Source organism: Ammospiza nelsoni, chromosome 3, assembly GCF_027579445.1.
Source record: "Ammospiza nelsoni isolate bAmmNel1 chromosome 3, bAmmNel1.pri, whole genome shotgun sequence".
Taxonomy (NCBI): Eukaryota; Metazoa; Chordata; class Aves; order Passeriformes; family Passerellidae; genus Ammospiza; species Ammospiza nelsoni.
Window position 1 is genome coordinate 114,838 of NC_080635.1, and position 12,282 is coordinate 127,119.

Genomic DNA, 12,282 nt, shown 5'->3' on the forward strand with positions numbered 1-12,282 from the left:
GACTTCTCCTGACGCACCAGGCTGTGCAGCACGGCAGAGCAGCCCCGTCCCAAATGTGTGCAGACACCCGTGACACAGGACAGGACGTGACAAACAATGGGCACAAGACACAGACAGAAATCTCTTGGCAAGGAAAATGGCTGCAAGGACTGAGAGAATGCAAAAGGAGATGACCGAGCTGAGACCGATGGTGAGCTGATGAGGCTCAGAGAACCCTGGAAGAAGAAGAAGATAACTGAATGATTAATTCCAAGGACAGCAAAGATGGATGCCTAGGAATCCTACGGTCAGAATGCTGCACCTAACCTCATATTATTGCAAGTCCTAATCCACCATAATGGATCCAGGTGGGGCACAGCTGTCCATACAGCTCACAAGAAGACCTGACAAGACACCTGACTGGATGCTTCCAAAGAGAGAAGAGAGTCTGATGCCTGTCTGAGCTCCCGAGTCAAAAATTCTGTGGCCCGTGTGCCAGACCAGGGAATGCAGAGATCACTGATGCTAACGATGATGCCAGGGGTACTGACAGGGCCCTCAAAGTCCTAAGGTAAAAGACAGGAGAAACACAAACAACACATAATGCACAACAGACAAGTGACACGAGACACACCGGGACTGCTCTGCCCTGCTGCACACCTCAGCACTGTGAGGAAAAGTGAGACTTGGCTTTTGTGGGGCCTAAGGGGCCACTTCATGAACACACCCCCACCTCCAAACTGGACTCAAAAACCCTTCCCAGTAATTCCCAAACCAGCACCATGCCTTCATCCCCTCTGTGGGTCACAGCCGTCTACTTATCTCGCAGACATCTGGGGATGCTGGTCCCTGTCAGGAGCAAAGAAAGGCCCCTCGTCAGCTGGGAAGGTCCTGCTGGCACCGGGCTGGTGTCTCTCAGAGAGCTAGAGTAAAGAGAACCAAACATCAGTGCCTGATCTTGGCACCGCATCGGCCAAAACCCCACCACTCTGCTACTCACCGCGCTCCTAAGAAGGCCCGGCACCTCCTAACCCTGACCCTCTGCCACAAATGGAATGCATCTGCACCTGAAAGAAAGTTAGAACATATGCCAAACACCACCAGGGTAACTCACAAGCTGCAAACACCTGATGTCAATCTAGGAACAGCATCTAGAGCCCAAGTACAGCCCACATTACAAATTTCAACTCCCCAAGGCTTGTCCTATTGCAGCAGGCCATGCAGCAGGGCAGAACAGCTCCGGCAAAAAATGTGTGCACACACCCGTGACACAGAACGTGGCAAACAGGGGGACATGAAACACGACACAGCATGCTTGTGGTGAGGGTCTCGAGGGGAGAAGGGAAAAGGGACCCCAAAGACACACCAGGTAACATGGCACACGAGACAACACCAGACAGACCGGAGCTGTTCTGCACTGCCCGCCTCAAAGCTGCCATCAAAAGTAGAGCCTCTCCCTTTAGCTGTCCTAAGAGGCCCTTGCAGAAGATTGCTTTTCCCACTGCCAATTTTTACACCTGGCGCAAGAACGCCCAACCTGATACTCCACCATCTCCAGGCCAAGGGCCCCCGACTTATCTTTTGGATGATCGGTGAGAGGAATCCACATTGCACCTGAAATGAGTCTGCCTCAGAGGGCCTCGTGATGGCCTGGGAGCCTCTCGGTCAGCTGCAATAAAGAAAACCAAAACCAAAGTGTGAGTCCAGAGTTATGTGGGCCAAATCCCTGCAAGGCAGCTACTTGCCCTCTCCTGAGTGTGCCTGGCTCCTTCAGGCTCCAGCTTCATCCTGATTCCAAGGCTGTGGCCTTCATTAGGAGTGGCACCTGGCTTAGAGAAAGGCAAAGTTAAATGGCATTCCTGTGAGTGCAGTGGATCACCTTGTGTGCTCTAAGACATGGCAATGCCTCTGCTAGGCTTCTGAACAGCCTTGGGGGGGGGCCCTCAAATAAACAAATAAACACCCTTACTCACCCTGCTGCCTGCAAACCCCCTCCTAAGAACTCCTAACTGGATACCTGCTCACCCTCCCTCTCCCAGTCACAATCCTCAACTCACCTGAAGCCTCAATCTCAAACATCATCCGTGACACTGGGCAGATCCCTCTTGTGACACGATAAATCTGCTGAAAAATTGTTGTGCTTGAGAGATGAGCAATAACAACCACTTCTCCCCGCTGCTCACCTTGACTGCTGACATCCAGATTGACTTTCTAAAAGAAAGACAAAGACCAGAGCTGTAACACCGTCACCATACACACTTCTGCTGCAGAGACAAATGGGGCCTCACCTGCTCGGGGGAATACCCTCACCCAGGATGGGGCCCTCTGGCACAGATTTAATCCATCTCAATCTGAAAAAAAAGTGAGGACAACAGTCACACTGTTGCAGGATAACTGAAGAGCTCCAGATATCCTGTGTCCATCTACAAATCCCATCTAGAGTCCATCTACACCCCACATTACAAATTCCAAGTCTCCAAGACTTCTCCTGACGCACCAGGCTGTGCAGCACGGCAGAGCAGCCCCGTCCCAAATGTGTGCAGACACCCGTGACACAGGACAGGACGTGACAAACAATGGGCACAAGACACAGACAGAAATCTCTTGGCAAGGAAAATGGCTGCAAGGACTGAGAGAATGCAAAAGGAGATGACCGAGCTGAGACCGATGGTGAGCTGATGAGGCTCAGAGAACCCTGGAAGAAGAAGAAGATAACTGAATGATTAATTCCAAGGACAGCAAAGATGGATGCCTAGGAATCCTACGGTCAGAATGCTGCACCTAACCTCATATTATTGCAAGTCCTAATCCACCATAATGGATCCAGGTGGGGCACAGCTGTCCATACAGCTCACAAGAAGACCTGACAAGACACCTGACTGGATGCTTCCAAAGAGAGAAGAGAGTCTGATGCCTGTCTGAGCTCCCGAGTCAAAAATTCTGTGGCCCGTGTGCCAGACCAGGGAATGCAGAGATCACTGATGCTAACGATGATGCCAGGGGTACTGACAGGGCCCTCAAAGTCCTAAGGTAAAAGACAGGAGAAACACAAACAACACATAATGCACAACAGACAAGTGACACGAGACACACCGGGACTGCTCTGCCCTGCTGCACACCTCAGCACTGTGAGGAAAAGTGAGACTTGGCTTTTGTGGGGCCTAAGGGGCCACTTCATGAACACACCCCCACCTCCAAACTGGACTCAAAAACCCTTCCCAGTAATTCCCAAACCAGCACCATGCCTTCATCCCCTCTGTGGGTCACAGCCGTCTACTTATCTCGCAGACATCTGGGGATGCTGGTCCCTGTCAGGAGCAAAGAAAGGCCCCTCGTCAGCTGGGAAGGTCCTGCTGGCACCGGGCTGGTGTCTCTCAGAGAGCTAGAGTAAAGAGAACCAAACATCAGTGCCTGATCTTGGCACCGCATCGGCCAAAACCCCACCACTCTGCTACTCACCGCGCTCCTAAGAAGGCCCGGCACCTCCTAACCCTGACCCTCTGCCACAAATGGAATGCATCTGCACCTGAAAGAAAGTTAGAACATATGCCAAACACCACCAGGGTAACTCACAAGCTGCAAACACCTGATGTCAATCTAGGAACAGCATCTAGAGCCCAAGTACAGCCCACATTACAAATTTCAACTCCCCAAGGCTTGTCCTATTGCAGCAGGCCATGCAGCAGGGCAGAACAGCTCCGGCAAAAAATGTGTGCACACACCCGTGACACAGAACGTGGCAAACAGGGGGACATGAAACACGACACAGCATGCTTGTGGTGAGGGTCTCGAGGGGAGAAGGGAAAAGGGACCCCAAAGACACACCAGGTAACATGGCACACGAGACAACACCAGACAGACCGGAGCTGTTCTGCACTGCCCGCCTCAAAGCTGCCATCAAAAGTAGAGCCTCTCCCTTTAGCTGTCCTAAGAGGCCCTTGCAGAAGATTGCTTTTCCCACTGCCAATTTTTACACCTGGCGCAAGAACGCCCAACCTGATACTCCACCATCTCCAGGCCAAGGGCCCCCGACTTATCTTTTGGATGATCGGTGAGAGGAATCCACATTGCACCTGAAATGAGTCTGCCTCAGAGGGCCTCGTGATGGCCTGGGAGCCTCTCGGTCAGCTGCAATAAAGAAAACCAAAACCAAAGTGTGAGTCCAGAGTTATGTGGGCCAAATCCCTGCAAGGCAGCTACTTGCCCTCTCCTGAGTGTGCCTGGCTCCTTCAGGCTCCAGCTTCATCCTGATTCCAAGGCTGTGGCCTTCATTAGGAGTGGCACCTGGCTTAGAGAAAGGCAAAGTTAAATGGCATTCCTGTGAGTGCAGTGGATCACCTTGTGTGCTCTAAGACATGGCAATGCCTCTGCTAGGCTTCTGAACAGCCTTGGGGGGGGGCCCTCAAATAAACAAATAAACACCCTTACTCACCCTGCTGCCTGCAAACCCCCTCCTAAGAACTCCTAACTGGATACCTGCTCACCCTCCCTCTCCCAGTCACAATCCTCAACTCACCTGAAGCCTCAATCTCAAACATCATCCTTGACACTGGGCAGATCCCTCTTGTGACACGATAAATCTGCTGAAAAATTGTTGTGCTTGAGAGATGAGCAATAACAACCACTTCTCCCCGCTGCTCACCTTGACTGCTGACATCCAGATTTACTTTCTAAAAGAAAGACAAAGACCAGAGCTGTAACACCGTCACCATACACACTTCTGCTGCAGAGACAAATGGGGCCTCACCTGCTCGGGGGAATACCCTCACCCAGGATGGGGCCCTCTGGCACAGATTTAATCCATCTCAATCTGAAAAAAAAGTGAGGACAACAGTCACACTGTTGCAGGATAACTGAAGAGCTCCAGATATCCTGTGTCCATCTACAAATCCCATCTAGAGTCCATCTACACCCCACATTACAAATTCCAAGTCTCCAAGACTTCTCCTGACGCACCAGGCTGTGCAGCACGGCAGAGCAGCCCCGTCCCAAATGTGTGCAGACACCCGTGACACAGGACAGGACGTGACAAACAATGGGCACAAGACACAGACAGAAATCTCTTGGCAAGGAAAATGGCTGCAAGGACTGAGAGAATGCAAAAGGAGATGACCGAGCTGAGACCGATGGTGAGCTGATGAGGCTCAGAGAACCCTGGAAGAAGAAGATGATAACTGAATGATTAATTCCAAGGACAGCAAAGATGGATGCCTAGGAATCCTACGGTCAGAATGCTGCACCTAACCTCATATTATTGCAAGTCCTAATCCACCATAATGGATCCAGGTGGGGCACAGCTGTCCATACAGCTCACAAGAAGACCTGACAAGACACCTGACTGGATGCTTCCAAAGAGAGAAGAGAGTCTGATGCCTGTCTGAGCTCCCGAGTCAAAAATTCTGTGGCCCGTGTGCCAGACCAGGGAATGCAGAGATCACTGATGCTAACGATGATGCCAGGGGTACTGACAGGGCCCTCAAAGTCCTAAGGTAAAAGACAGGAGAAACACAAACAACACATAATGCACAACAGACAAGTGACACGAGACACACCGGGACTGCTCTGCCCTGCTGCACACCTCAGCACTGTGAGGAAAAGTGAGACTTGGCTTTTGTGGGGCCTAAGGGGCCACTTCATGAACACACCCCCACCTCCAAACTGGACTCAAAAACCCTTCCCAGTAATTCCCAAACCAGCACCATGCCTTCATCCCCTCTGTGGGTCACAGCCGTCTACTTATCTCGCAGACATCTGGGGATGCTGGTCCCTGTCAGGAGCAAAGAAAGGCCCCTCGTCAGCTGGGAAGGTCCTGCTGGCACCGGGCTGGTGTCTCTCAGACAGCTAGAGTAAAGAGAACCAAACATCAGTGCCTGATCTTGGCACCGCATCGGCCAAAACCCCACCACTCTGCTACTCACCGCGCTCCTAAGAAGGCCCGGCACCTCCTAACCCTGACCCTCTGCCACAAATGGAATGCATCTGCACCTGAAAGAAAGTTAGAACATATGCCAAACACCACCAGGGTAACTCACAAGCTGCAAACACCTGATGTCAATCTAGGAACAGCATCTAGAGCCCAAGTACAGCCCACATTACAAATTTCAACTCCCCAAGGCTTGTCCTATTGCAGCAGGCCATGCAGCAGGGCAGAACAGCTCCGGCAAAAAATGTGTGCACACACCCGTGACACAGAACGTGGCAAACAGGGGGACATGAAACACGACACAGCATGCTTGTGGTGAGGGTCTCGAGGGGAGAAGGCAAAAGGGACCCCAAAGACACACCAGGTAACATGGCACACGAGACAACACCAGACAGACCGGAGCTGTTCTGCACTGCCCGCCTCAAAGCTGCCATCAAAAGTAGAGCCTCTCCCTTTAGCTGTCCTAAGAGGCCCTTGCAGAAGATTGCTTTTCCCACTGCCAATTTTTACACCTGGCGCAAGAACGCCCAACCTGATACTCCACCATCTCCAGGCCAAGGGCCCCCGACTTATCTTTTGGATGATCGGTGAGAGGAATCCACATTGCACCTGAAATGAGTCTGCCTCAGAGGGCCTCGTGATGGCCTGGGAGCCTCTCGGTCAGCTGCAATAAAGAAAACCAAAACCAAAGTGTGAGTCCAGAGTTATGTGGGCCAAATTCCACCAAGGCAGCTACTTGCCCTCCCCTGAGTGTGCCTGGCTCCTTCAGGCTCCAGCTTCATCCTGATTCCAAGGCTGTGGCCTTCCTTAGGAGTGGCACCTGGCTTAGAGAAAGGCAAAGTTAAATGGCATTCCTGTGAGTGCAGTGGATCACCTTGTGTGCTCTAAGACATGGCAATGCCTCTGCTAGGCTTCTGAACAGCCTTGGGGGGGGGCCCTCAAATAAACAAATAAACACCCTTACTCACCCTGCTGCCTGCAAACCCCCTCCTAAGAACTCCTAACTGGATACCTGCTCACCCTCCCTCTCCCAGTCACAATCCTCAACTCACCTGAAGCCTCAATCTCAAACATCATCCGTGACACTAGGCAGATCCCTCTTGTGACACGATAAATCTGCTGAAAAATTGTTGTGCTTGAGAGATGAGCAATAACAACCACTTCTCCCCGCTGCTCACCTTGACTGCTGACATCCAGATTTACTTTCTAAAAGAAAGACAAAGACCAGAGCTGTAACACCGTCACCATACACACTTCTGCTGCAGAGACAAATGGGGCCTCACCTGCTCGGGGGAATACCCTCACCCAGGATGGGGCCCTCTGGCACAGATTGAATCCATCTCAATCTGAAAAAAAAAGTTAGGACAACAGTCACACTGTTGCAGGATAACTGAAGAGCTCCAGATATCCTGTGTCCATCTACAAATCCCATCTAGAGTCCATCTACACCCCACATTACAAATTCCAAGTCTCCAAGACTTCTCCTATCGCACCAGGCTGTGCGGCAGGGCAGAGCAGCCCCGTCCCAAATGTGTGCTGACACCCGTGACACAGGACAGGACGTGACAAACAATGGGCACAAGACACAGACAGAAATCTCTTGGCAAGGAAAATGGCTGCAAGGACTGAGAGAATGCAAAAGGAGATGACCGAGCTGAGACCGATGGTGAGCTGATGAGGCTCAGAGAACCCTGGAAGAAGAAGATGATAACTGAATGATTAATTCCAAGGACAGCAAAGATGGATGCCTAGGAATCCTACGGTCAGAATGCTGCACCTAACCTCATATTATTGCAAGTCCTAATCCACCATAATGGATCCAGGTGGGGCACAGCTGTCCATACAGCTCACAAGAAGACCTGACAAGACACCTGACTGGATGCTTCCAAAGAGAGAAGAGAGTCTGATGCCTGTCTGAGCTCCCGAGTCAAAAATTCTGTGGCCCGTGTGCCAGACCAGGGAATGCAGAGATCACTGATGCTAACGATGATGCCAGGGGTACTGACAGGGCCCTCAAAGTCCTAAGGTAAAAGACAGGAGAAACACAAACAACACATAATGCACAACAGACAAGTGACACGAGACACACCGGGACTGCTCTGCCCTGCTGCACACCTCAGCACTGTGAGGAAAAGTGAGACTTGGCTTTTGTGGGGCCTAAGGGGCCACTTCATGAACACACCCCCACCTCCAAACTGGACTCAAAAACCCTTCCCAGTAATTCCCAAACCAGCACCATGCCTTCATCCCCTCTGTGGGTCACAGCCGTCTACTTATCTCGCAGACATCTGGGGATGCTGGTCCCTGTCAGGAGCAAAGAAAGGCCCCTCGTCAGCTGGGAAGGTCCTGCTGGCACCGGGCTGGTGTCTCTCAGACAGCTAGAGTAAAGAGAACCAAACATCAGTGCCTGATCTTGGCACCGCATCGGCCAAAACCCCACTACTCTGCTACTCACCGCGCTCCTAAGAAGGCCCGGCACCTCCTAACCCTGACCCTCTGCCACAAATGGAATGCATCTGCACCTGAAAGAAAGTTAGAACATATGCCAAACACCACCAGGGTAACTCACAAGCTGCAAACACCTGATGTCAATCTAGGAACAGCATCTAGAGCCCAAGTACAGCCCACATTACAAATTTCAACTCCCCAAGGCTTGTCCTATTGCAGCAGGCCATGCAGCAGGGCAGAACAGCTCCGGCAAAAAATGTGTGCACACACCCGTGACACAGAACGTGGCAAACAGGGGGACATGAAACACGACACAGCATGCTTGTGGTGAGGGTCTCGAGGGGAGAAGGCAAAAGGGACCCCAAAGACACACCAGGTAACATGGCACACGAGACAACACCAGACAGACCGGAGCTGTTCTGCACTGCCCGCCTCAAAGCTGCCATCAAAAGTAGAGCCTCTCCCTTTAGCTGTCCTAAGAGGCCCTTGGAGAAGATTGCTTTTCCTGCTGCAAATTTTCAAATCTACCCCAAGGACTCCCAACCCACTATTCTCTCATCTCCAGGCCAAGGCCCCTGACTTATCTTTTGGATGATCAGTGAGGAGAATCCACGTTGCACCTGAAATGAGTCTGCCTCGGAGGGCCTCGTGATGGCCTGGGAGCCTCTCGGTCAGCTGCAATAAAGAAAACGAAAACCAAAGTGTGAGTCCAGAGTTATGTGGGCCAAACCCCTGCAAGTCAGCTACTTGCCCTCTCCTGAGTGTGCCTGGCTCCCTCAGGCTCCAGCTTCATCCTGATTCCAAGGCGGTGGCCTTCATTAGGAGTGGCACCTGGCTTAGAGAAAGGCAAAGTTAAATGGCATTCCCCTGAGTGCAGTGGATGACCTTGTGTGCTCTAAGACATGGCAATGCCTCTGCTAGGCTTCTGAACAGCCTTGGGGGGGGGCCCTCAAATAAACAAATAAACACCCTTACTCACCCTGCTGCCTGCAAACCCCCTCCTAAGAACTCCTAACTGGATACCTGATCACCCTCCCTCTCCCAGTCACCATCCTCAACTCACCTGAAGCCTCAATCTCAAACATCATCTTGGACACTGGGCAGATCCCTCTTTTGATATGATAAATCTGCTGAGGGAAATATTGTGCTTGACACAGCTTGGAATTTCAGGGAGTTGTACTCCTCAATTAAAAAAAAAAAAATCCCAAAAACAAACTATGAAAAAAAAAATGGGCAAAAAAAACCCCACAAAAACAATAAAACCCTAAACAACTAACTCCCCACAGAAACAAAAAAAAACCACAGAAAACATCAAAAAATCCAAAAAACCCACGAAAACCAACCAAAAACCCCCCAAAAAACCCCAAAAATTCTACCAAAAGAAATCCAACCAAAAAAACAACCAAAGGAAAACTAAAAATTACAAAAGCACCTTACCACTCCTAAACACAAAACCCAAAATCACAAACCTAAATACTCTCTGTATTCCATGCTGTTTTCTTCACAGAATCTTCCGAGCCTCTGTGCTTTAGATGCCCAGAAACACCTGCTGAAAAGAAGCTGAGATGGGCTGAAAAAGCCTCTTCACTGAAATGAGGAGAGCTCTTAACCCAGCACATCCCAGAGAGGGAATGAAGCCCCTCAGCCACGGCTGGGGTTAATATACCCCTGATTGTGCCCGCCTCTCGTTCCCATGCCACCCAGGAAAAGGGAGGGGGCGAATCCCACCAAGCCCTCAGAGCAGCTGCAGCTGTTTGGCTCCTCTGACTCACATTCAAGGGCAGTAAAGGGCTTGTTATAGAAGAAAACTTTTCAGAAAAGTAACAGTGCTTTCTTTTTTGCAACAACTACTTGGAGCAGAAGAACAGAAAACTGGTAAGATATAAAACTTTGTGGTAAGGTTACATAGCTAGATCAATTGGGTAATTGGGTAATTTGCTGTTACCTTACATAATTATTCTGTGTTTAATAAAAGCCATCTAATAAATTCACACCCAAAACTCCAGCAGCCCAGCTGGCCCTACCAAATCTCTATGTTTATGCATACAGTAAACAAAACCAAAATCCCAGTAATACCTATCAGAAGTCTGTGAAAGAAACCGATTGAAATTGATCCTACCTCAAATACAAAACAACCCATGCAAAGTTAGCTTGACTCAAAAAACAATTTACACAGAGCTAATAACACCAAGAAATAAAACAACACACCATATACCACCAAATAATATAATAGTGAAGAAAAAAGAAACCACTTTTTTTTTTTTTTTTTATTTAAACTAACTTCTTTTATTAGCTAGAACAAAAGCTTTTGCCAGGACTGCAACAACTTCTTCTCCTCCTGAAATGTCCCTTCTCCTTCCCAAATTCCTTACAACTTCTGAGTTTACATCCAAGCAAAAAGCAAAATTCGTGCACTTGTGCGTTCGATGCTCCTGCCAGATTCTCTGTTTCCCTCCACATCTTCTTACGCTTTCAGTCTTCACTCTGTCCTGCCGTGACGAGTTTGACGGACGAATTGCTAACGTTAAGAGAGGATTTCCCTGCCTCCCTCCCCAGAGCTGGTTTCCTTAGTGCATTTCACTCAATCCCAGGCCGGCAACGATGCACGCTCACCTCAAGCGTGCAAGGCTCACAGCTGCTCGGCTAAATGCGGCTGTAATCGGCTAAACTCGGCCATTGTCATCTGCATTCGGCTGGACTCGACCCTTCGGCACGGATCGCCTCGCTTCGGCCGAACTCGGAGCCGCTCTCTGCGCTCGGCGCGGCTCGGCTCGCTTCGGCCCAACTCGGCGCGGCTCGGCTCTCTTCGGCCGAACTCGGAGCCGCTCTCTGCGCTCGGCGCGGCCCGGCTCGCTTCGGCCGAACTCGGAGCCGATCAGTGCGCTCGGCGCGGCCCGGCTCGCTTCGGCCGAACTCGGAGCCGATCAGTGCGCTCGGCGCGGCTCGGCTCGCTTCGGCCGAACTCGGAGCCGCTCTCTGCGCTCGGCGCGGCCCGGCTCGCTTCGGCCGAACTCGGAGCCGATCAGTGCGCTCGGCGCGGCTCGGCTCGCTTCGGCCGAACTCGGAGCCGCTCTGTGCGCTCGGCGCGGCTCGGCTCGCTTCGGCCGAACTCGGAGCCGGTCTCTGCGCTCGGCGCGCCTCGGCTCGCTTCGGCCGAACTCGGAGCCGCTCTCTGCGCTCGGCGCGCCTCGGCTCGCTTCGGCCGAACTCGGAGCCGATCAGTGCGCCCGGCGCGCCTCGGCTCTCTTCGGCCGAACTCGGAGCCGGTCTCTGCCCTCGGCGCGGCTCGGCTCGCTTCGGCCCAACTCGGAGCCGCTCTCTCCGCGTTCGGCTGAGCTCGCCTCGGCTCGGCTCCCTGAGGGCGGGCAAGCGGCGCCGCCTCACGTTAAACTCGCCCGCCTCGGGGCTCTCCTCCTGCCGCGTCCCGCGGGCGGCCCGGCCATCGCACGGACACGACCGGGAGCGCGGGGTGGCACAGGAGCTCATTGGGCAGTGACCGCACTCGCGCTAATTAGCGCGCACGAGAGCAGCGGGCTCGGTTCGGCTGAGCTCGGCTCCGTTCAGGCAGCCTCGCAAGCCTGGCCTCGGTTCGCTCGAGGCCGTCAGGTTCCGCCGGTCTCGCCTTGGTTCGGCTGAGCTCGTTCCATTCGGCCGAAGGAGGCGTCGTTCGTGTTTTTACAAATATCTTTCTATATTGACTGTATATTTCTATATTTAGTTTTATACTTCTATAATACTTCCATTATTCCAAATAAAAACCCCGTCTCTAACCAAATAAATAAAAAAACCCCTTCTTTTAAAGGATATTGAAATGTTTTTTATTTATACTTTGTATAATTATACATTCATATTTTAATTTATCGTTTCTTTGGATGTATTACATTAATAATGATATATATATAAAATTTTAAAATAGATTTAAATCATTATTT